This window comes from Tyto alba, unplaced genomic scaffold (assembly GCF_018691265.1).
Source record: "Tyto alba isolate M040663 unplaced genomic scaffold, T.alba_DEE_v4.0 Super-Scaffold_48, whole genome shotgun sequence".
NCBI classification, from domain to species: domain Eukaryota; kingdom Metazoa; phylum Chordata; class Aves; order Strigiformes; family Tytonidae; genus Tyto; species Tyto alba.
The window spans coordinates 23,681,430-23,703,892 of NW_024881324.1; the positions used below are offsets into that span (position 1 = coordinate 23,681,430).

The 22,463-nt window shown below is 40.1% G+C and overlaps 1 protein-coding gene across 3 annotated transcripts in view; it reads right to left on the reverse strand.

Moving 5' to 3' along the window:
• The window catches only part of BASP1 (brain abundant membrane attached signal protein 1), a 54,120-nt gene that overhangs the window by 22,438 nt on the left and 9,219 nt on the right, over nt 1-22,463 (reverse strand). The window lies entirely within an intron of this gene.

The window sequence follows — 22,463 nt, forward strand, 5'->3', positions numbered from 1 at the left end:
AAGGACAAAAGGGTGACCCTTTCCCTTTAGAACATTTCTGAAGAAAGGATGTCTCTTATCTGCTTCTACAGCAGATGCTGGAACACGGCAGATCATTTCCCTCCCACAGTCTTTCCTCTGCTTTTTACCATGTTCCTCACTGAAGGAATACCCAGTAAATTATCCTAGCATGCAGGGTCATGTGGACCATCACACAGAGAAGGCAAGGCATCCTCTGTTCTAACCAAGCAACCAAAGCAACTTGTATACAGGGTCATTATGGTCCATACTGCTGCTTAGCTCTCTATTACCATGACAAAACATTTCAGCTCCAAGTTGTCCTATGCATGTTCAGCATGGGAAGTGTCCCCTTCTCCTTCTGGCATCCATCAGCATCATCTTCCTGCTTCCTCTGCACTGGCATGAAGCAAAAGACCTCATAAAAGAAGCTAGAGTTACTAGATGAAAACACAGAGAGGAGATTCACTTTTACACTGTGAGGATGGAGAGGAGAGGGACAGAAGAGAGAACAGAAAACTAGATCAAAGGATATATAGGAAATCTATCCTTCACATATTCAAAAAGAGCAAGAATATGCTGACACAGGACCAGCCTTCACCTTCTTTTCCACAAAATCCTTGCAAACAAAAAGTACTCCCCACCCACAGCTGTAAGTCAGATAATGCCCCATTACACTAACTGTTGTACACAGGTGTAAGATGTTTTCCTGGACCACATGAGAAAGGTATGGCATCAGCAAAACACCAAAAATACCCAGAAAAACAGCAAACAACAAAAGCTCTCTCAGACCAGTAGAGCAATTCCAGCACTGGAGCTCAGTATCTGTTTGGACACAAGCCTGACTTGTCCAAAATGCCTGGTGTCATGAGGCAGTGGCACAGTCTAAATGCACAAGACTAGGCTCAGCAAGACATCAAACAAAATTTAACAGCAAAATGTACAGAAAAAAGCAGTATACTTAACTCATCCTTGATAAACAGCTATTCAGTGTAGTTGGGTTGAGATGCGTAGCTGACCTAGGAATCTGAGCGATCTACATTTGCCACAACATTCAGCAGAAAAGAGGCATAAAATATGTTAAACAGGTTGAAAAAATTCTCACCTTGAGTTTAATCTAGAGCTTATAGAAAATAGAATGGTTACTCAGCAATGTTTGTGGGTTGTTTTGTTTTTGTTTTTTTTTTTATTATTATTTTAACAAAAATCTAAAGTTAGATAAAAAAATCTACACCTCTATCACTACTTTTATATCTATATTGCTATGACTACATAAACTGCATTTATATGCTGGAACTGATTTCTGGGCATATTTTCTGTGACAAACAAGGATAATAAATCGTAGTCTTCTGTTCTTCACCGTCACCTTCTGCTGTGTGTCACATTTTTGTTCATACAGTACCTTTCATAAATTACCCTCCCCCTTCACTTACAGTGCCCCTTCACTTTTATGAGACACAGCTGTCAAGGACTTCAGTAACAAAGAAATTCCCAAATTCTCCCAGTCTCAGGCATTTTCCTGTCTATTACACTTCTTACAACGTTAGAGCAGTATTGTGTGAAACAAGGCTGCCTTAAGAATATAGCTGTCACTATCTATTGACACGGGACACATTAAAATGAGAATGTAGTAAGAGTCAGAGTTCAAGAACCACACGCTCAGTCCAGCTGGATAACATACAAACATCTTACAACTCTGTCTCATTAAATGAGTTCAGGGAAAGGGCATTGCTAAAAATGAAGAACAAATGTCTTGATTTACAGATCTACACAGCATTTGCTGCAGTACATTAAACAGTAACAGAAGTCATTTTTAATGCAGCCTCTTTCACTGAGAAGCACATAACGACACCGCATCTGTGCTGCTAAGGAGGAACCCAGAAAGGACACATACAACATAAGTCATTTGTGCTACCTTTTACTGAAAGCCCATACCAGTAGAAGGTAACGACAGCAGTGTGATGATATACAAAATATTTCTCCAGCTATTTAAATCAGGATCCTCAATCCCTGCCCTTCCTTTCTGATCGCTGTCTATCCAGCATCCAGCTGTGGACAGCCCGGGAGATGCTCTCAGTGAGGACTGAGTTGCCCAATGTACTGTATGTCACCAGGTTTAAGGGACTAAAATTCATGCCTATAAGCAACAGGGTAGAAAATCAGAGACTACACATTCATATTATCACAGCAGGGACAGGTGATACAAATCAGAGCACCGATTTTACCAGTTTACCAGTAATAACCAACTGGTCAATAGCAATCATACTGGTTGTTGAATAAAGGCTTTTTTTTTTTTTTTTTTTTTTTTGCTGAAGCATGCACAGGATTCTGCGAAAGATCTCTGTGTCAGGGCAACTGCTTCTGCACTGCTACTCCACTCTTTCCAAAGGTGCCTAAGCAACTTCCTGCACCATGTTTTATTTCTCTGCTACTGCAAAATTCCACGCAGCACAGAGCACACACCCCAGATCCCACTGGGATGGACACAACGTGCTGTTGAATGCCTTCTGCCATGGTGGAACTGGGTCAAAATGCCCACAAAAGCAAGCTGCTTTGATTTGGGATTTTGGTAGTGGGCCAGCAGCTCATTTCTCCGAGGCACAGCATTAGTTAACTTTCTGCAGCTAAGCAGACAATCAGAAAAAGATTCACAAGATTATAAGGATCATGTATCCATGGTGATTTTAATAAGAAATCTTACTTGCAGGAGAATAGATAGAAGCAAGAAACAGAATCAGGCTTCACGGGTGATTTATTTTAGCTCATCTCCTAGGAAGTAGGATGTTACTGGTTTGATTTGAAGCCAAAAATTGTAAGCCTGGATCAAGTTCTTGAGTTTCAAACTCAACTACATTCTGCTCTCAGAAACCAGGACACTGTGGCTGTCTTTATCTTGAATATACCAGTTCGCTTTGGTAAATTGCTTATAATGTGTTAAGCCAAGTTTTGACAGTCATGCTGTGAACATCAATTTCATCAACATAAGTATCTTCAACTGCTGTTTCTTTTTCTGTAGCTTTCCGAAAGAGCAATATTTATGGTACTGCTGTTCCTCCCCAAGGCCGACAGTGTTTAATAGTGCTCAAACTAGTCTAATATACATATACCTAATTTTGTCAATCAGCCAGGAAAGGACAGGAAATTTGCAGCATATGTCAGGATGCTGTGTAGAAAGGAGCATTAAACAGTTACAATTTTCATTTGTAACTATATTTAAATTACATTATTTTTAAGAATTTGTATACATATATATATGTATATGTACATACATAGGTTCTACTGAGTATGAGCACCCCTTGTTTACAAAGCTGCTTCTTGGATGAGCTACTTAATGCCCCTTATTTCTTGCAGCTTATTGCTACATTTGCTGAAACACAGTAAGTTTATAATTGCTATTTATTTTACTAAGCCATTCTATCAAGCATTTTTAAATTGCTCACTACCGCCATATTCCCTGACATCCAGGATAAACAGAGAATGTGGGCTCACAACACCCATGGGATTCTGACTAAGCTGCCCAGCTACAGGTGTGTCCTAAGCAGTGAAGCTATCTGTGATGCTAGAGACGCTATTCCACACCCACTTGGTTTTCACTGTTGTCTATAGCTATAGTTTACTCAGTGTCCTTGCTCAATCAAGGAGGAAAAAGCCCCAAGAGTACTATGTCAACAAAGTAGAATTGTATAGAAAGACTTGTAAGAATACAGAGAAAAGACACCTGTTTGCCTTGAGAGTGACTCTGCAGGAGGCAGATGCCACAGTTAGGGTTTTAGGCTTGAACGAGCTAAGACCAGAATTGAAATTATGTTAAGACTTCTGAGGAAAGGACTCTGGCAAATGGCAAACAAGCAGTGAAATGTCTGCATTCTTTTTGCAAGGTCCAATAGCTCTGTTCCCATAGCTACTGTATGTTGAGATGGATGATGTAGCTACAGCAATAGAGAGCCAACATCCATGTTCATTGTAACATTCCTAAGTCATTACTTAATCCTTTTACCTCCCTCCAAACTTCTAAAAGAGGAAAAAATTAGGGTTAGCTTGTTCTTTGAATGAATTAAATCTATGCTAAAAATATTGAAATTAACAGATCCACTGCAGAAAACTGGAGCCAAAATTTGCCTCCCTGGCACAAACTGACTCATTCCATGATTCCCCTCTCCACACTGACTGAGAGCCATTGCTGTTTTGCTAAAAAGAGAGCTGTCACTGCATTACCTGATGAGTGATGTTTGGCGGTCTGCAGCTCCTTCAGGTCCCACCATATTCAAATGTAGAACCCAGTTATTTATAAGCCAGTCCTTCCACCAGGTATACCTGGTTGTTTCTTACCTCCCACCACCCACCATTTTTATCCCACTACTATTTTGAAGAAATACTTCTACTCAGAAAATCTGCAAATTTTCATGGCAATTACTTGCCTCCACTTAACAGTGCTAGTTCTCTCCATAATGAAAGGAGAACTATTGCATCAAGAACGGAAAATGTTGTTTAAAGCACAGAGTCTTTTAAACTTCAGCATGTTGTTTGCCATGTGATTGCCAACTGAATAATGTTTGGCAAGCCAAGGGCATGTTTTGTTATATGTATATACAGCTAAACAAAAAAGAGTTTAAAGTTTAACCTACTATAATGATTTCTGCTTTAATACCCCATTCAAGTCTCACCAAAAACAATAAGAATTTCACTTAGCGGCATTTATACTGGGTCCTTAAGAGGAACAGTCAGCACAAGCCTTGATTTCCTAAGGGCCCTACACAGAAATATGCCCCGCCTTTGCAGAATCCAAAGGTGGAGATACCAGCAAAAGTCAGCACTCTGAGCTCTACTTAATTTTGTTTCTACGTCTTATTTAAAACTGCCTTTTTTTTTTTTTTAAGCTACATAATCTTACTCAAGTGGTCAGTCTTTGCTAGAACTATAAAAGGATTAAGCAACACTTAAGTCCTGATATAGCGTAAATTAATCTGTAACCATTGATTAGAAAAGCACTGAAGCAGTTTTATGTTAAAAAGACAACCCTAGAATATTCTCAGTTAAAAAGCCCCAACCTCAGTGCTCGGAAATAATCTCACAAGAGTCCAGGAGACAGCAGAATCTTGGTGTAAATATTTAAAGTTTTAATAACAAGATGTTTATGCAAGCTCATAAATCCATGTGTGGCATAACTACCCAATGTCTACATTGACATTTCTGTTTTGGTTTGCATGGACAGAAGGAAGGTTTAAGTAAATACTGCAGAGAATTGTTTTTCCAGAGCCCATTTTTCTGTCCAGTCAGAATTGCTAAGGCTTGTAGAGACATTTGGTTAATGTCAGGATAGTTTTTCTCCTGTCTAGAAAAGGTACAGCACAGGTAGCACGTATACAAAGTTACTCCTTCAGCAAGTGTGATTAGTCAACAGTTTTCCATTAAAAAATAAGTGAAGAAAGAATGCAAACACAGCCCAGGTTTCACCTTTTTCAGAGGAGAAAATGACCGCTCACGTTCTGAGAAATGATCATTTTATGCATGAGGCTGGGTGCTTTTTTCCCCCTCTCGGCATTACAACACGTCTTCCCCACTCCCCGGGGCATAGCTGCTGAAAGAGGAGTTTCACAACACGGCGTCAGCAGAGCAGGAGTGCACACCACACACCAGCCTGGGATGGCAGAAACAGAGCAGGAAGTGAAACTACTGTAAATTCACAGGTTTTCTGATACAGAGCTGAATATAGATACAAGCTAGCTGAAAAGCAGAAGAGAAGTAGTGTTGATAGGGTTCATGTACCATAGGGAGACACAGAAAAAAGTAAAGAACTTACAATTTTTTTAATCTGGCCCCTTCTAATTTAAATCACTTCACAGGTTACCCAAGCAGGTTGATATTTCATGTGTATTAAGTTATTTTAAATAAAATTTACAAATAATATAACTTTTATCTAAAAACCTGCACCAGCTCTGGGCAATCTAACAAAATGAGAGTCTAGTTGGTCATCATTAACCTTGGTGTAATACCTGAAGCACTGCAGCAGAAACTCATTTAAACATTTAAGGCTAGCTATTAGGTTGCACTGCTAGTCCTCAATACCTATAAATTTGGGACGATTGTAGGATCTGAATGAATTACCAGCAGAAAAGGAGATAGGCTGCTCCATACAGGCTCTCCATATAAGCAGTTGCACAGGCATCATTGGAATTTCAACTAGAACCAGGAAAGGCTTCCTTAAGGCTGCACATAGATGTTTGCCATCACTCTGCAAGTAACAGTTCGGAGGTAAAAAAGAGTAGGAGATCATCAAAATTTTATCTTTCAACATATGAGATTCCACCTGCATACCAGAGTAGTGTGAAACATGTCCAGAACAAGCCTAAGCAAGGAGAAAGATTCAGAGGACATGCATGTACTATGTTGCTTCAAGACCTAAACAGAAACTGGTTCCTGCCTCAATTTTAACACGAGATGCTGTAAGAATGAATGACCTGGGGGACCAGGACTGCGCCTCTTCTTCAAGCTGTGTCCATTCTGTGAAACTAACAATTAAACACAAGAAACTAGCCCCACCTCATCTGGATTTAGCTTGCTCTATTGACTTGAAAAGACTTGAAAATGAAGCCTCCAAACCAAGCCATGGTTCCAGAGAAATCTAAGCTTCCTTCCTTCATGCTGGCCATTGCAAAGGGATAAAGACAAGAACTCTGAAAGAATACGACCATTTCAATATTAGTGACGAACCCTTGAAAAGTGAAGTGCAAAGCTGGAAAATTATTTGCTGTGGGATTGCCCCAGGCATGCTAAGAGAAAGGAGTGCTATCGCTACTTCTTCCTGAAAGAGAGATGGAAATCACCTTGGTGAATTGGATTCCAGTGCCAGAAAAAGAGTCTGAAGACTAACAATAGGGAATAAATTGTAAACTGTGAGTATCCTCAAAACTCAGTACTTCCAGTATATTAGTTTTGTGAAATATGAAATATATTTAGAAAAAGAAATCCTGCAAATTCAAGAGAACTTAAAATAAACTGCCACTCTATCATGGAGGCACCAGTTTTCTTATTAAAAACAGTTATACTGTTTACTCCACTGTATACAATAAAAATGCCAGACCCAGGATTACATTTCCTCTCTTCTTCATTAAATTTATTCCTTAAATTTTACTCTTATCCCTGGTATAACTTGAAGAAGGCCTCTTGCCCATCTGAATTACACATTCTGGTGCATTCAGTGTAAGCAGTGCTTTCTCCCAGTAACGCAATGGACTCTCATTGCAGCAACAGAGACTCAGCACAACAATCTGAAAGAGAAAAAAGGTAACAACTCACAGACAGGGTCAACCTTATGACTTCCATCCTGCATTTATTGTAAGATATACAGCAACTTACTCTAGCCCGTTTGTGCTAGAACATGTTTTACATGCAATGACATCAGTGCCACGGCATTATTTGATAAATATTTCCAGAGCTGCTCAAGCAAGCAACTGTCAACCTCTGATCACTGTGTCAAAAATGAAGCTTACGTAGATGGCAATGAAGATTCAAGTATAAATAGCGGGTGGTCTGTGCACATCCAGTAAAACTAGCACTGAGCAAGAGAATTAGTCTTAAGCAGCATTCTGGTAAGGAATCTGACAAGCAGCATGGAAGATCATCCCAGGGATACTCATCTCCGTAGCTTTGACATAGTTTAAAAGAAGTTTGAAATTTTAAATGATTCAGCTTTCTTGTGTCTTCAGTAAAGAAAAATAAAATTTAAAAAGCACAACAGCAATGTGAACAATACTTAATCAGTATTATTTTAGAGTAATCAGCCATGCCATCATGACAAAAAAGAACTTTAGACAGATTTATTTTTTTTGCTCTTTTGCTTGTGTTCACCAACAGATTAGAAAATAAAGTCCTTAAAGAGTCAGATGGATGCAAATAGAAGCTGTTTACAGTGAGTGGTCTGAAGTGACTGCAGGAAAACTCATTATTACTCAACATTGACAGTGGCAGCAGTGAGGTGATCCAGGAATGGAAAGGAAAAGAATTAGGAGTTCCGGATGTGAGTGAAGTCATTCATTTCTAAGAATATATTTCAAAAGGCAAGATGCAAAAGTGATAGCTGAAAATGTTCATTTAAGAGTGAAAAATGTCCTAAGAAATGACAGTGGGAATAGTTCGTAACAGATCTAGAAGCTGCCAAGAGATGACTGGTCTGATACTCTTTCTATGTTTTAATCTGTATTTTCAAGGTAAAAATTTAGGAGCTTCATGCAGCAGAGCATGATTGAGCAAATTCAGGTCTCCCCACAGCCCTGTGAAACTCTGTTATGTAAGCTCTTTCAATTTCATATACCTCAATTATTCACCTCTTCCAACATACCAAGCACATAGGGAATTTTGTAAGTATTTAAATGAAAGCATTTGCCAGTTAAAATTAATTATTTTCTCCAGCAAAGGAGGTAATTCAGAGAGTAAGACTTCTGCTTTGAGGTACTCATTTGCAAAACATCCAACTGTCAGGGTGGTGGATGAACTATCTCAGAGAATTTCTTAACCCATGAGAGAATTTCAACTCAGTGCAACTGAAGAAGTGGCTAATGGTCAATGAGCAAAAGGAGCTCCTTGTTCAGGGATGTGTTGCACTTGCTATGGCACTTAGTGCCTGCCTACCAGGCTCCACCCATTCCTACAGCCCTCAATGGGAAAAAAACGATGCGATAAAATTTAGGACATGTAAGCCAGGATTTTAAATAAACCCAAAGTAAGGAAAGACCGGTATTTTTGGAGATACTACAAGTACACAAAAGAATCATCACCAGCTGGCAGACTCTGGGACAGATAGCCTGCCAGAACAAACTCTCCTGTGTCCTGGTGCAAGGTTTTGGCAAGCTTTGCTGTGTTTATTGGAAGTATATTGCCTGGGAGCCCTGGCAGCACCAGGCAGGCCCTCACCTAAGTTGTACCCAGGCAGGGGTGAACACAGGGAGAGGGGATGAAGGAGAAGAGCTGAGAGTGAAGGGGATCCCATGGCCAGGCAGGGGTGAACACAGGGAGAGGGGATGAAGGAGAAGAGCTGAGAGTGAAGGGGATCCCATGGCCAGGCAGGGGTGAACAGGGAGAGGGGATGAAGGAGAAGAGCTGAGAGTGAAGGGGATCCCATGGCCAGGCAGGGGTGAACACAGGGAGAGGGGATGAAGGAGAAGAGCTGAGAGTGAAGGGGGTCCCATGGCCAGGCAGGGGTGAACAGGGAGAGGGGATGAAGGAGAAGAGCTGAGAGTGAAGGGGATCCCATGGCCAGGCAGGGGTGAACACAGGGAGAGGGGATGAAGGAGAAGAGCTGAAAGTGAAGGGGATCCCATGGCCAGGCAGGGGTCTGGGACCACCTCACACCATGTGGGAGCGCAGGAAGTAAAACTGGGATGGGAACTGATTCCACGAAGAGCCCTGAGATCCAAAGACATGAAGGATTTGGGAGAAGAATGAGGAAACCACTTAAGAGAGATTGCCAGTGGCAGAGATGTCTGTGCCAATAATTGACTAGAGAGGGCTCTGCACATTAAATCGACATCTTAGATAGAGGCTGTTGCTGTGATAAGGGATAGGACAATCATGCCAAACTGCAAGGGCAGTGTCCCCAGAGCAGGAACACAGATGTGCCAGACAGGGGAAAACCATCCTGTTGGGGGCTGGAAGAGATTATGTGCTGCGTTGAGAGCCCCCCAGCTGGAAACGATCCTCGCTATCTCATTTTGGTTTGGAGTTTGGGGGGTGGTGGGGCTCAGGGGGGAGGAAGATAAAAAAGGAAGGAGATTGTTCAAGGCATCAAGTCAATCCTTAATTCATGCAAACAGATTTTGGGCTTTGTTCCAATCTTCACAGCGAGCAAAAGTAAGTGTCTGCGCCTGCATGCTGCCTCCCAAGGGCTGACAAAGGTTGCGTTAAGATTCAGGAGGGCTTGGAGGCAGCTGCACTAGGTCTGGCACTGAACAGGAGTTAAAATCAAGGAGTTTTGTACAACCAAACTTCCCTCTACCAAGCCTTCCTCATCTGTGTTTCTTCCTTTGCCATTATCTGAGCTAATGAAGAATTGTCTGTTATGTTGGTTCAGCCCTAAAGCAGTTGCCCAAGAGGAGCAGAGGTGAAACAGTCTCCAGGACTGCAAAAAAACCACACATATTGGCAGACAGCAATGGATTAAATACAAGCACGGGGTTCATCTGTTTTTTCATTCACTCTAGTATTTAACTCTATTAAGGCTATTTTAAATAATACAGAGGTCTCACTCACTACTGTAGTGGGATATTTTTTGAAGTCATTCCAGAATATTTTTATTGTTCTGCTTTTTGTCTTTTTTCCAATCTAATGGGAAAGCCTGGAAAAAAAAAAAAAAAAAGCCTCAACTTTAAGAAAACATGTTGATTCTTTTATGTCCTCAAGGACTTGGCAAGCAGGGAGATTTGGCAAGCAGAGTCATGGCCAGGCAGCAACTTTTAAGTTTATGGACATGAAGGCCAGTGACATAAGGCACATACACTCTGTATCACAGCTGCCTGCTACTGAATTTCTACAATGGGTCAGTGACTCAATTACATAAACAGTGGAAATAAGAGATCAAATCATCCCCAACACAGCCAATCTATTAATAAAATAGTCATGAATTGGCAAAAGACAAGCTAGGAAGGTTCCCCAGATTAAGAGACAGCATAGAGCTGAGTTTGACTTTACTAGCTCCAGTAAACTTGGTTTAAATCAATCTTCAATATCTACAACTTTTTGAAATATCATACACGGCTTCACTGAACACATGGTATATTAGGATTCTGGCCATACAGAGGAAAGGCAGTACCTTACAGAACCTGTTTCTAACTCACACTTCTCATCTTCACTTTGCTTCAAAAAATCCTCAGATTCTTTTCATCTCTGTCGTGTTTGAGGTATGATAACCATGTGTGAGTGCGATCACCTAATTAACTTCAGTGGATTACTAGGAGCACTGAGGAGCCTGGCTTTCTCCTCCAGTGCCAGACGTCAAGGCTTTTAATTTAAGCATTTAAGTTTGTTTCTTAAGCTACTCAGTGTGAACTGCAACACTATGTTTTCAATTTTTATAAAACCTACAGAACTGAGCAAAATCTTCTTTTATGTAATAATGATGTGTTTCAGAGTACTACTAGCCCTTTGCTGTAAGGACTTTCACACATGATGAACTAACACCTTAAAACACCATATAACTCAGGTGCATTCAAATAGCTGCTAACTACAGCTAAATTACAATCCCCTACTAACACCCAGGTCATACTGAAGGGATAATAAGAAGGAAGGAGTTAAAGCATCCTCTATAACAGCTGAATATCTTAACCAGTTGTTTTGTAATGATTTATTGCTTGGCCTAGGCAATTTGCTAAAAAAGTCAGGGTTTCATTTGTGGTCTAGGAAATGAAATTTCAGGTGTCAGTATCTACCTATCTTAAGACATAATAATATGATACAGTTTTCCTGGAAGCATGGTCAGGGAATTTCAAATTGCTACCACAATTTGTCAGAGTGAATTCTTAAATAGTACCTGCAAGATACCCTCTGAAGTCTTAAAGTGCTCCATGATTGTTGAGGCAGCAGCTGGTTGAAAAACAAAGCATACTCTGATCTTTGCTTTCTTGTTGATCTGCATGATGTCCTTCTTTTGGCTACTTTATGTATTGTGCAAACAATTGGACTATTTGCCTGGGAATAGAAATATTCTATATAGTGAGAAAATGGTCTAATTTTTCATTTTCTTTTAAGATGACATGAGGAAATTCTTTCTGAAGCAGTGCAAGTTACATGTACAGTTAAAATGGAAAATAGAAACATTGTTCCAAGAAAAAGAGGAAACAGCTTCAAAATACTTAATGAATTTTCCATGCATGGCTCTATCTGACCAGTTGCATTTATCACACCATACAAGATGCATTGCACCTTCTCACCTCCCAAAACTGCAATATTTTAGGCATGAGAAAATTAAACCCATGTAAAATTGAGAAACTGTAAGCCTCTGAAAACAGGTGTTTAAAGAGTCTTATCAACCACACTTGTAGCAGTGCTAAATTTGGAGATCTTGCTCTTAAACAGACACTTGTGACTAATTTGACTTTGATATTCAGAGTTAATTTTATATTTCACTGTTTGAGTACTTTATAAGAGAAATATTTGTACAAAATTTGTACTTGTTAGCTAGGACAACTCACACAAGCCAGTTGTTGAGGCCAACAATACCCCTGAAGCAACACTTCAGCACTGGATTGTGGAAATAGCAGAGCAACCCAAATGAACCCAGAATTTCAAGGCAGCGCTCTTTATATCCCTCTAATTGGTTGGACACATCAATCCTTGTTAGAGCACCTCAGTGATTCATTTGTTGTTTACTGAGGCATGTGCTGGAAGAGTCCACTGGCATGCCTTCAGGGGTCACAGAGAAGCCTCTTCCACTGAAATTAAAAATCTAGTTGTCTTTAGCAGCTTTTTTTAATAAACAGGATTTCCATTTGACCCACAGTAGAAGCTTGCTTTGTTGAGTTTTAGAAAGAAATGTTTGTCCTTGCAAAAGAGCACAGGGGGCCATTAATATTCAGATTTCTGCAGTGATTAGGTATTATCAGCACTTGAGTTTCAGCTCAAAATTAATATAATTTCTTCCTTGCCTCGAGAAGTTCTTCTCAAGAAGCGACCTCTCTTCCTCTCGGATACAGCAGCCTTTATAGACACTAGAGTCTTTCTAGCAAATTCAATCAGACCTACATTAGGTGAGAAGCTGGAGTGCTCCAACACCTCATCGGGCATAGGTTCGTCCAAGACCATCTGCAGCACCGATGCGTGCTGCCTGGCCCTAACACCAGCTACACCAGCTACCAGCTGGTAGCCACGTGGCTACCTCAAAGTGCAGCACGGGCTAGCCGTTTGCGCAGTCACGCTGCTGCTTGCCTGGTTTCTGCAGATTGCTGAGCTCCATGCTGCCATGCAACTCTAGCACAAGCCTTGAGCTCACTCAAAACTAGTGGCGCGTCACTGAGCCATCACAGCAGCACCAGCACCGTAGACCAGCACCGTAAAGAACCCGCAAGCAGAAGGAGAAGGAAGCAGCTTTCGATCCATCAGCGCAGTCCTGCAGCTTGCCTGGTTGGGACAGGGGGTAAGCCCTCAGGCATAGCCCCTCACCCCCCCCCCACGCTGGGTACCTTCACCAGCAAGAAGACGCAGGGCATCGACCAGGGGTGGTTGGGCTAGAAAGCTTCATGAGATCACAATTTCACTCCAAATCACAAAGTGCTTCTTTCAGACTGTTCTCCCTGATTGCTTCTAGCATTTGTATCAGGGATGATATGCTTAGCCATATATTTGTTATGCGAGTTTAAGTTACATCACGTATTTTGCAAGCCTAAATTCCTTCGTTCAGTGTGAGTTTTGTTTTACAGAAGCAAAACCACTAGGAAACAGGGTTTAGTGTACTGTTCCCTGTAACAGAAGGCACACTGGTTTGCTATAAACAGCATTTATGCTGACTATCTGTGCTGAAGGAATGACGCTGGACCTATTAACATTTGTATGATAGACTCAGTCTCTGTAGTGCGATTCATTTCTAGAAGTGTGCAAATATAAGATAGTGGGATCTCCATTACTGTCATCTCTCATGCTGCCGTTTTGTAATTATTGTTAGTTAAGGCTGAAGCTAAGATGGACTGTTAGATTTTACAAGCATTTCTGAAGAGCTATGCACACAGAAAAGCTTTATAATGAAAGACAAAACTGGTATATTGAGCACTGAATTTTTTAAATGTTATCTTTACTCAATTTAATTCAATTGAAAAGAATGGAACATGGATGCTTACTACTCCAGGCAATGCAGCGCTGAAACTGGTACTGAAACACTCAGTTGGAGGGTAGAACTATGGGGCACAGACCAGTGTAACGTACCGGTGTCCACGTTAGTGAAAGCAGTAGGGTAAAACACATGTGAAATTGTACAAGAGGTGGCTAAACATTCTCAGAAGGATAAAATTAACTGCTACAGAACTTCCTCATGAATATGGCTATGGTGCTGCTGGGAACAGAGCTAACTCCCACACTTCTAAAGCTACCAAATGCACTACAGACATATTCCCACTTTTATGGCTGCAGTATATAGAGCAGAAAATTGTGGATATATATAGCTGTAGATCTGATGGATTAGGACCGATCCAACTGTTCTCCACTTCCAAATAAAAACCAGAAAAGAAATTTACTTGCAGTTAGCTTCTCAAAAATCCCATCAATAGTCCTTTCTTTTTACTGCATTGCCTCATGACATGGTAGAAAAGATTTCTCAGATGGTTTTGGTAGACAGGAAGTACCCAGTGAGTTATTGTATGAAAAGACAATATGATAGCTGGGCTCACTTCATAAAATACAGCTTTACAGAAGAATAGCACACTTACCTCGCAGTCCTGACAAATTGTCTCGTGTTTGGCTAACAGTCCTAACTTCCCCTCCCACAAACAAGTGGTACCATTTTCCTGCAGCCAAACGGCTGACATGGTAGACACAAATACAAAAAACCTGTACAAAATGAAGCTCAGTTTTATAGCCATCTCGTAAGTACACTACGTGAGAAAACTACACGTATTCATAAATTATGCTGAACAACTATCTACAGGAGAAAACATTTCATAAAAAGTGCAGAGTTCCTGTTTACAATATAAAGGATTTCTTAAACCAGCACCAGTGTAGCAATTTGTTATGTGCAAGTCATTCTGATTGCTGCTTTACTGATCTAGTTCTATCAAGGAGTATAACCCGCAGTCTCAACAACCTGTTTTGTAGTGCGAATCAGGAATTAGATGAAACAGTTGAGCTAAAATATCCTTTATCTTTTGAAGCAAACTATGAGTGACTCTTATACTAACAGAAAAAAATAAGAACTCCTTTGAAGAGATTATAAATATGTATTAGGAATTAAAATGTAGTCCCCTTGATTAAAACTGACGGAAATCCCCCCAACTCTCCCCCAGTCAGCATTAAACAAATATTAAGAAACACTTGAAAGTATGAACCCAAGTTTCCAGTCCCATCTAATACTTTTATCATAACAACCTACTCACTATTTTTAATATTTGAATCAAAAGACAACATTAAAGTAAGAATTTAGTGAGCCTTCTGCAGCTTTCTTGCAGTGCCAGGATCACAATATCCCTTGAGAGGCCTGGCTCCTGCCCAAGGCACAGACGTGTCGGATGCTCCAAGGCATCCCTTTACTTGCCGTACCACTTTACTCACACCTGAGCTTTACACATCAATCTCCATTCAGGTGTAAACAACAGGAACGCATCATAAACCTTAAGGGTCATTGCTTGCTTTTACAGGAATCAAAACAACGTAAAAAGACAAAAAAAAAAAAAAAAGGAAGCTTAAGATTTGAGTCAATCTTCCTTTTCGCAAAATAGATATGGATGTAAGACGTGTAGATGGTCATTAGAGGTCACAGTCTGAGTTAACTCACTTCTGATTTCCCACACTGGAACTGCCTTGTCACTTCAGACATACAGTGATCTTCGGGCAGATTATTTAGCCCTTTGGCACTGAGGTTATTCACTTACTAGATTTTAAACTAAAAAGCATTTTACTGGAAGGTTTCACAAGGGGTTTTAATCTGCATAAGGTTGTGCAATTTTTTTTTTTTTTTAAATTCCGTAATGTGTTGTTTCCATGTTCTAGTCATAAGATGGGTAGTTTAAACATGTGGGTTTAGACGAAAAACACGATTAGAGGAATTACATTAAAAATCATTAAAATCTTGAAATGAAGGTGTAGTTAGGTGATACACCTAAGCCAAATTAAATAGCTTGCTGTTTCAAGTGGGATGGGCCCACTGCCCACTCCGCTGCCCTTGTAGCTGGTGTGGCTCTCAGCTGAGCCCTGGGTGAGGTGATTCAGTTCACTGAGCTGGGAGCAAAGGAGCCCAGCCAGCAAAAACAAAGCAAAGAGGGGAGAGCATGCAGCCAGCCCACCCTAAGGAGCTGCTGATTCAGTTCAGCTGCCCTACCCGCACCCTTGAGGTGGAAGTATCTAACACCATAGATGGGATTAGTTCTCAAATAAGGAAAAAACCCACACACTGAAACATAAATTTTAAATTTTCATAGTGTGTAATTTGCCTCTAATGTAAAGTAGAACAACTAGCTCCATGGTTAAAATTCATGCCAGGCACTTAATTGGCAGCTGGGGAGTTGAACATCTTCCCAGAAACTCCTACAAATAAAATACTACAAAATGGCAGAAACTGATAGGATTTTATTTAAACTTTCCTTCTATCAGTACATTTCCCATTTGGTGAAAAAGATGATAAGGATGTGGTACTACAGAAGAGCTACAAAATCTATTAAAATATATCCAAATTTCAAATAATTCGCATTATAGTTTTTGCAACCAGTTTTCTTATTGCTGCACATCCTCCGGGTGCTTTACCAATAGGCATGTGATACATGCCCTTCTTTAATTAATACTCATTAGTCCCTAGGCTTTGTATGCTATTGCATGCGTTAGGTCTTAAGCCTCAATACCCTATGAACTGTACTCTTTAAGTGGCTAGTTACCTTATGGTAGAAAATGGAAATATTTTTACTATCCTACTGTTTCGGATAGTAGCCTCAAAAGCATACTCTAATCCTGAAATACAAACTTGAGGGTTGATTTTAAAGTTCATGTTTATTTTCATTGGCCTGTCTCTTAAGTAGAAAAGCTTTTTGTAGAAGCACACTAATTACGCCAGCCATATCTGGTTTATACATGTCAGACACCTCTCTATGACAAATCAGCCCAGCTCTGGAGTTTAAACACTGTCATGCACATAGTACTTGAAGATAAAAACTATTTTCTAGGGTGTATCAACCCTTGAACGAAGTTCCAGCGTGGCCATTTTTAGCACTTCATCTTGCTTACCTATTGCTTGTCCCGCGGAGCTCCACAAGGCAGCTGAAGAAGTAGACTTGGTAGGATCACGTGTGAACAGTTATTACCAAAACCAGATTCACCACCAAAACACAGCTGAAGCCAGCTCTGATGCAGCGTGTTGGCTCAAACCCGGGACAAGCAGTGAAAGCCCCCCGACCCCTCAAACTACCACCCTCATTCCATAGCTTCCACATAGAGATCTGCTGCAGAGAAATAAGAGAGCACTGACCACATATGCACTAGTATACGCTCGCTACCTACCCTAGTATATATTACCTATAGTATATATATATATATATATTATGCGCCTGCATAGCCTAATATATCTATGACACATTCCTTCCCTCACTGGCATAATTACAAGGTCTGCTATTTCTCATGTATAGGCCCATGTACTGGAAAAAAAATTCTCTGCTCTACAGACTACTTGGCAGCCCTTTGTGACAGTTTATATGAGCTTATTAATATTAATAAGACCTAATGCCAGGGAATTTGTCTCTGAACAAAGTAATCCTAACCTAAGGCATATTTTTTCTGACCTATCTACTCAACATAAACACTGCACTGTTCCACACACTTACCTTCTACAGAGTAAAAAGATAATCCTTCCTCCTCTTCAGGCAATACGAAACTCACCGTCAACATCGATACTATCCAAATTAACCTGCCATTACTTCCTTAAAGGAACCAAGGAGGAAGACAGGAAGAAAACCAAACAGATGACAGAACATCGGGATTTAATGTTTAGGCAAATGCTTATGTATCACAGTTTCAAACACAAGCACTGTCATATCACATAAGAGCATCAGACCCGATCAGTGCTGCCCACCCAACAATCCAAATTACCGTGGAATTCTAGCGGCTCACAGCTCTGCCTTTATTAGTACAACTCAGAGCAAATACTCACTGCTCAACAATGTAAATAAAGCCGGAATCAAGCCCACAGCTCAAGTTCTGCTCCGAAATGTGTCTCCCTCATTGAGAGGTTTGCTTCAGAGAATGCCAACGTGCTGTTTTGCACGGCTCGAAATCCATACGTCACTGAATAACCTAACAATTAGCAGCTAAACAAAGGTGAGCATTTCTTCATCTCTAATAACGCCAAGGTATGGGCAGCTAGCCAAGAATCTGGTTCATTAAACAGAAACATACGTACAAATCGTGCAAGCTCTTTTTAAGAGCACAGCACTATTTCCAGTAAGCATATATGGAAACTAAATAAATCTCAGGTTGCCCTCAGGGACAAAAAGGTTGATTGATTTCACATACATAGTCCAAAGTAGCTGCAGCATGGATAGCCCCTGGTATTGAACCAGGAGCTTCAACAGCAGCTGCCCACCTGCACACAAAAGATAGATTGCACAAAGATATTTGTTCAGCTAAACATTAGGCCTATTCAAAACCATTTATGAATACACACCAAGGATTTCTTTAGAAATGAGCTTAATTTATATCAAGCTTAACCTTCAAAGCTATTGTTATTATGCCATTAAGTTTGAGCAACCATGTGTTGAAAACATGTGTATAGCCTTTGTTACGCAGTTAAATTCTCCACTCATCTGTGGAACAACCCAACAAATGTCTCTGCAGCCTACAGATTAAGTAACAAAAGATATCCTAGCATCATATGAATCAGTATTACACAGCTGTCCCCAGATGCGGTCGCAAAATTTCACCCTGGGCTTACAGAGTAAAATGTTCAGACCTACCCACATGACTACATATCACTGTCTTGAAATAAAATTTAGGAACTGAAAAGCCTCAATCGTTTTTGTAAGCTTTACCTCCCTTCTTGTACATCAGCCCCAATTTGAAGAATGGCCTCAAACTTACAGCACATTTGAGGAATTCTGTCAAAAGTGCTATGAGAAATCTCTGTTTAACAAGCTCTGCTGTTCAGCATCAATAAATTAAATCTCCTCTTGCCTGCTCTATAAAAGCCTTACTTGTGTATTTCTTTCTAGCATATACCATGTCCATAAAGCATATTAGCAAATGGTTTATCTTTTGATCTCTATTTTAACAGAGCTCAGACACACCGCCTATAAATTAGTATGCTTGGCAATGATTTTGTTTCAGCCAAACTAATTTCACTGCACTCGAGAATAAGCTCACTCCAAAGGTCCCACATGTGCCTGGTCCCACAAACCACTGTGTTGGAAAGGACATCAAGAGAAGTCTAGATAGTCCCTCTTCTTGCCCCAAGGCAGAATGAGTTACATTTAAGTGATCTCTCACTGGCTATTGTCTTACCCCTTCTCAAAATAATCACTTTCTTCTTTACACTGCACAAAGCCAATGTGTTCAATTTTTGACTTTCATAGGTCCCGTTTGCTTACTCTTATTGTTTACATGTGCATCAACTTGAAGGGCATGTCTCTTTTATGTGGCATATAGCCCATGCAAGAAATATCTTTAAATGTTCAATGCATAGTACTTTAAGAGAAATTCTTAGATGTCCATTTTAGGACAGTTAAAAGGCAATTTATTCTGTTTTGATAGCAAATGCTTAGCACGACTAGGAAGTGGACATCTGTTATACTTGTTGTCCCTTTCTGGTCAACAAAATCTTCATTATGGTAATTCTGATCACGTATTCTTTATGGCTACAACAAACAGGTTTTATTAGAAATGCCTCCATGGACAAGGAACTTTTAGTGTGTTTCATTCATTTCAGATTATTCAAATTATTTTAACTCAGGTTACTGACGATCTTCCAGCTGTTACAGAACAAAGGAAAAATATTTTCCACATACAATCTGAAGTTATGTTTATCTACTCGAATAGTGGAAATCCCATTTCTTGTGTACAACACAGTTATTTACTAGTCATTGGTGGCAGAACAGAGAAAGATTCCTCCTTGTTTCCATGAAAGGCTTTAACGTGATTGCAAGTTATGAGCTATACTGTTAACATGTAAAAAATATTCCCTCACGGTAATTAAGACGAACTCTGTATTTTTTATTTCAGATGAAGGACAGCTGGGACGTATTCCCGGCTGTGACTCCATAACTTTGAAATATAGTCTCTTAGGAACCATGAGCAGATTTAACCACCAATAGCTAAATGTGCCTGAATACATGAAATTATTTTTAACTGTCTCCCTAGCTAATTAGATCAGGGAACCAGAGTCATATGGCTAGATTAATTAAGATAAAACAGACCATTTGTAATAATTAAGTTAGCTATGTGGTCTCCTTTCCAGTGAAGGGAGTCAGCGAACTTTGTTAGCACGGCAGCTGATGACTGGCACTTCAGACCACGTATGCCCCGTGGATGCAGTTCCAGCAAAGCCACTGTGTTTGCAAGACAGCACAGAAGGCTCCTGTGAGGAGCCTCATTTTATTTGTTTTAAAAAGACCGAGTGGCCAGAGGATCTCTTTCCCTGGAGGAGTCCCTGGGGCTGACCAGAGGAGAGAAAGTTTCCGGAGATGGCAGGGTGAGAGAGGTGAGAGATTCAAGCTGGGAATCTGCAGCTCGGGAACAAAACTGGAAAAATGATGTGAGGAGCATGTAGCAGACCCACGGCCGGAGCCCAGAGGTGTTGGAAAGGAAGTTCAGGACCAGGCAGGACTGTGGAATTTTGCAGCACCACAGAAAACAACTGCATACTTGAAACCAACATTAGTATTCAAAACTTGCAAGGGCTCATGGGCAGAAATCAGGCTGTGAATAGACCTTTTACCTATTATTTTGGTTCTCTCATTACTGCAAGTTTTCTCTATTTAAGGAGTTAATTAACTGAGATGACTTGTAATTCTAATGAAAATAATTTCCTTTGATTTTTTTGGTTTTCTTTGGGAGCCCAATATACAGAAGATGATCTAAATCAATCCACTTCAGTTCTTTGCCCCCCTCCTTGGGGACCCTCCATAGCAACCAAAGGCTATTTTGTGTCTTCAGTCTATCTGTAGCCACCAACCTGTACTCCAGAAAAAAAAGGCAGATATATATTTGCCATCATGAACTTATTTGGCCTGAGCAGGGCACTCATCCTGATGGCACTTATAATGAATTTGCACATCAGTCACGTTGTTGTCTCCATCATTTGTAGATGTTGTGCTTTATTTGGACACAGTGAAAATCTCAAGCAATTAGAAGTGGATCCAAAGAAGGGTTTCTCTATGAAAGCAACTCAGGCCAGTATGACTGTGACAGCCACTGGCCTTTATGCAACACGCAGCCCAGCAAAGCCACGGCTTGACAGACAAGCTTTGTCTGTTATAATAGCAAATGTTTCCCCTAAAAGTGTGTTTTGGAAGGCTTTGTAACTCACTAATGTAGTTTAATTATGATCTTGCAACAATTTGTTTAACGTCCTGTAGGAATCAAACAAATCTAGTTCTTCTTGAAAATAAGACCGACAGTGCAAGTTATCACATATGGGTTTGGGTTTGTTTTTTGTTTTTTGTTTTTTTTTTTTTTTTTTTATTTAGTCAAGTGCCAACTTTGTTTAAAACTAAAACACCATGTAAAAAGGAAAAAATTCTATTCCTTTTCAGTCAGCAGAAGGAGAAATTGCATGATTATTTCTTCAAGTGATAGGAAGGTGAGTGTTGAATGTTTTTGACTCGCAGAGCTCCAGGATTTCTATATTGTTACAGGATTTGCATAAAACTCTGTTTAAGATCAAGTTCTCAGGTTGATATGAACTCAGTCTAGTGAACACCCAGATTTGGAAGCCATATCCATGCAAACAGTTAGGGTCTAGAAACATTAATTTCAGAGTTAGGAATTAAAGTTTATCCCCACTTTGTATTACACAGAAATGACAATACACATTTAAATTTATGACATAGATCTTACTGTGTTTGTAATACTTGCTAATTCACATATTACATGTTAATGTGTGATCAACAAGGTGTTCTCTGAAATAGGTTGAGTTAGTTCACAATTGCAAATACAGATTTCTAGAGAGGATAACCAAGGAAAAATAACAACATAGAACCAGTTGTGATAATTTAATTGAAATAAAAATAAATGATCTACAGGGACATGGCAAAGGAGTTGGCTGAAAAATTAGTAAGTACTAGCTTGAGGACACTGGAATTTTTTTACTGTGACACATTTACAAATACGTACAGAGATAATAAAGTATATCTTAACATGTTAGAACACAAAGTTTATATCAAGAAGTGTATTGAATGGCTTCTTTAACCAGGAGTAAATGTGCCAAAGAACTCTGGTTTTGAAGTAGAAAGAAAGAAAACAAAACAAAACAAAACCAACAACTGCTAAGTATTTCTATTCTCAGACTGCAAATTTACTGCCACTGTTTCACAGCGAACTCCTGGACAGAATTTTTTTCTGAACCATACACCTGTCAGCACAGAATTTCCTTCACTCCCTTTTCACCTCTGTGTTGTAGACTGTGAGGGACTCGGACATTCAGCCTCTTGCCTCACACGATCAGTAGCTGTGGGAGAGCATGCAAAGCCCGTTTGTTTCCCTCAACACAATCCTCCATGTATCAACATCAAGTTAGAACAGAGATTGCAAGTATTTAAAGACACAATATTTATCCCGCTTCAGGCAAGAAGGATCCATTA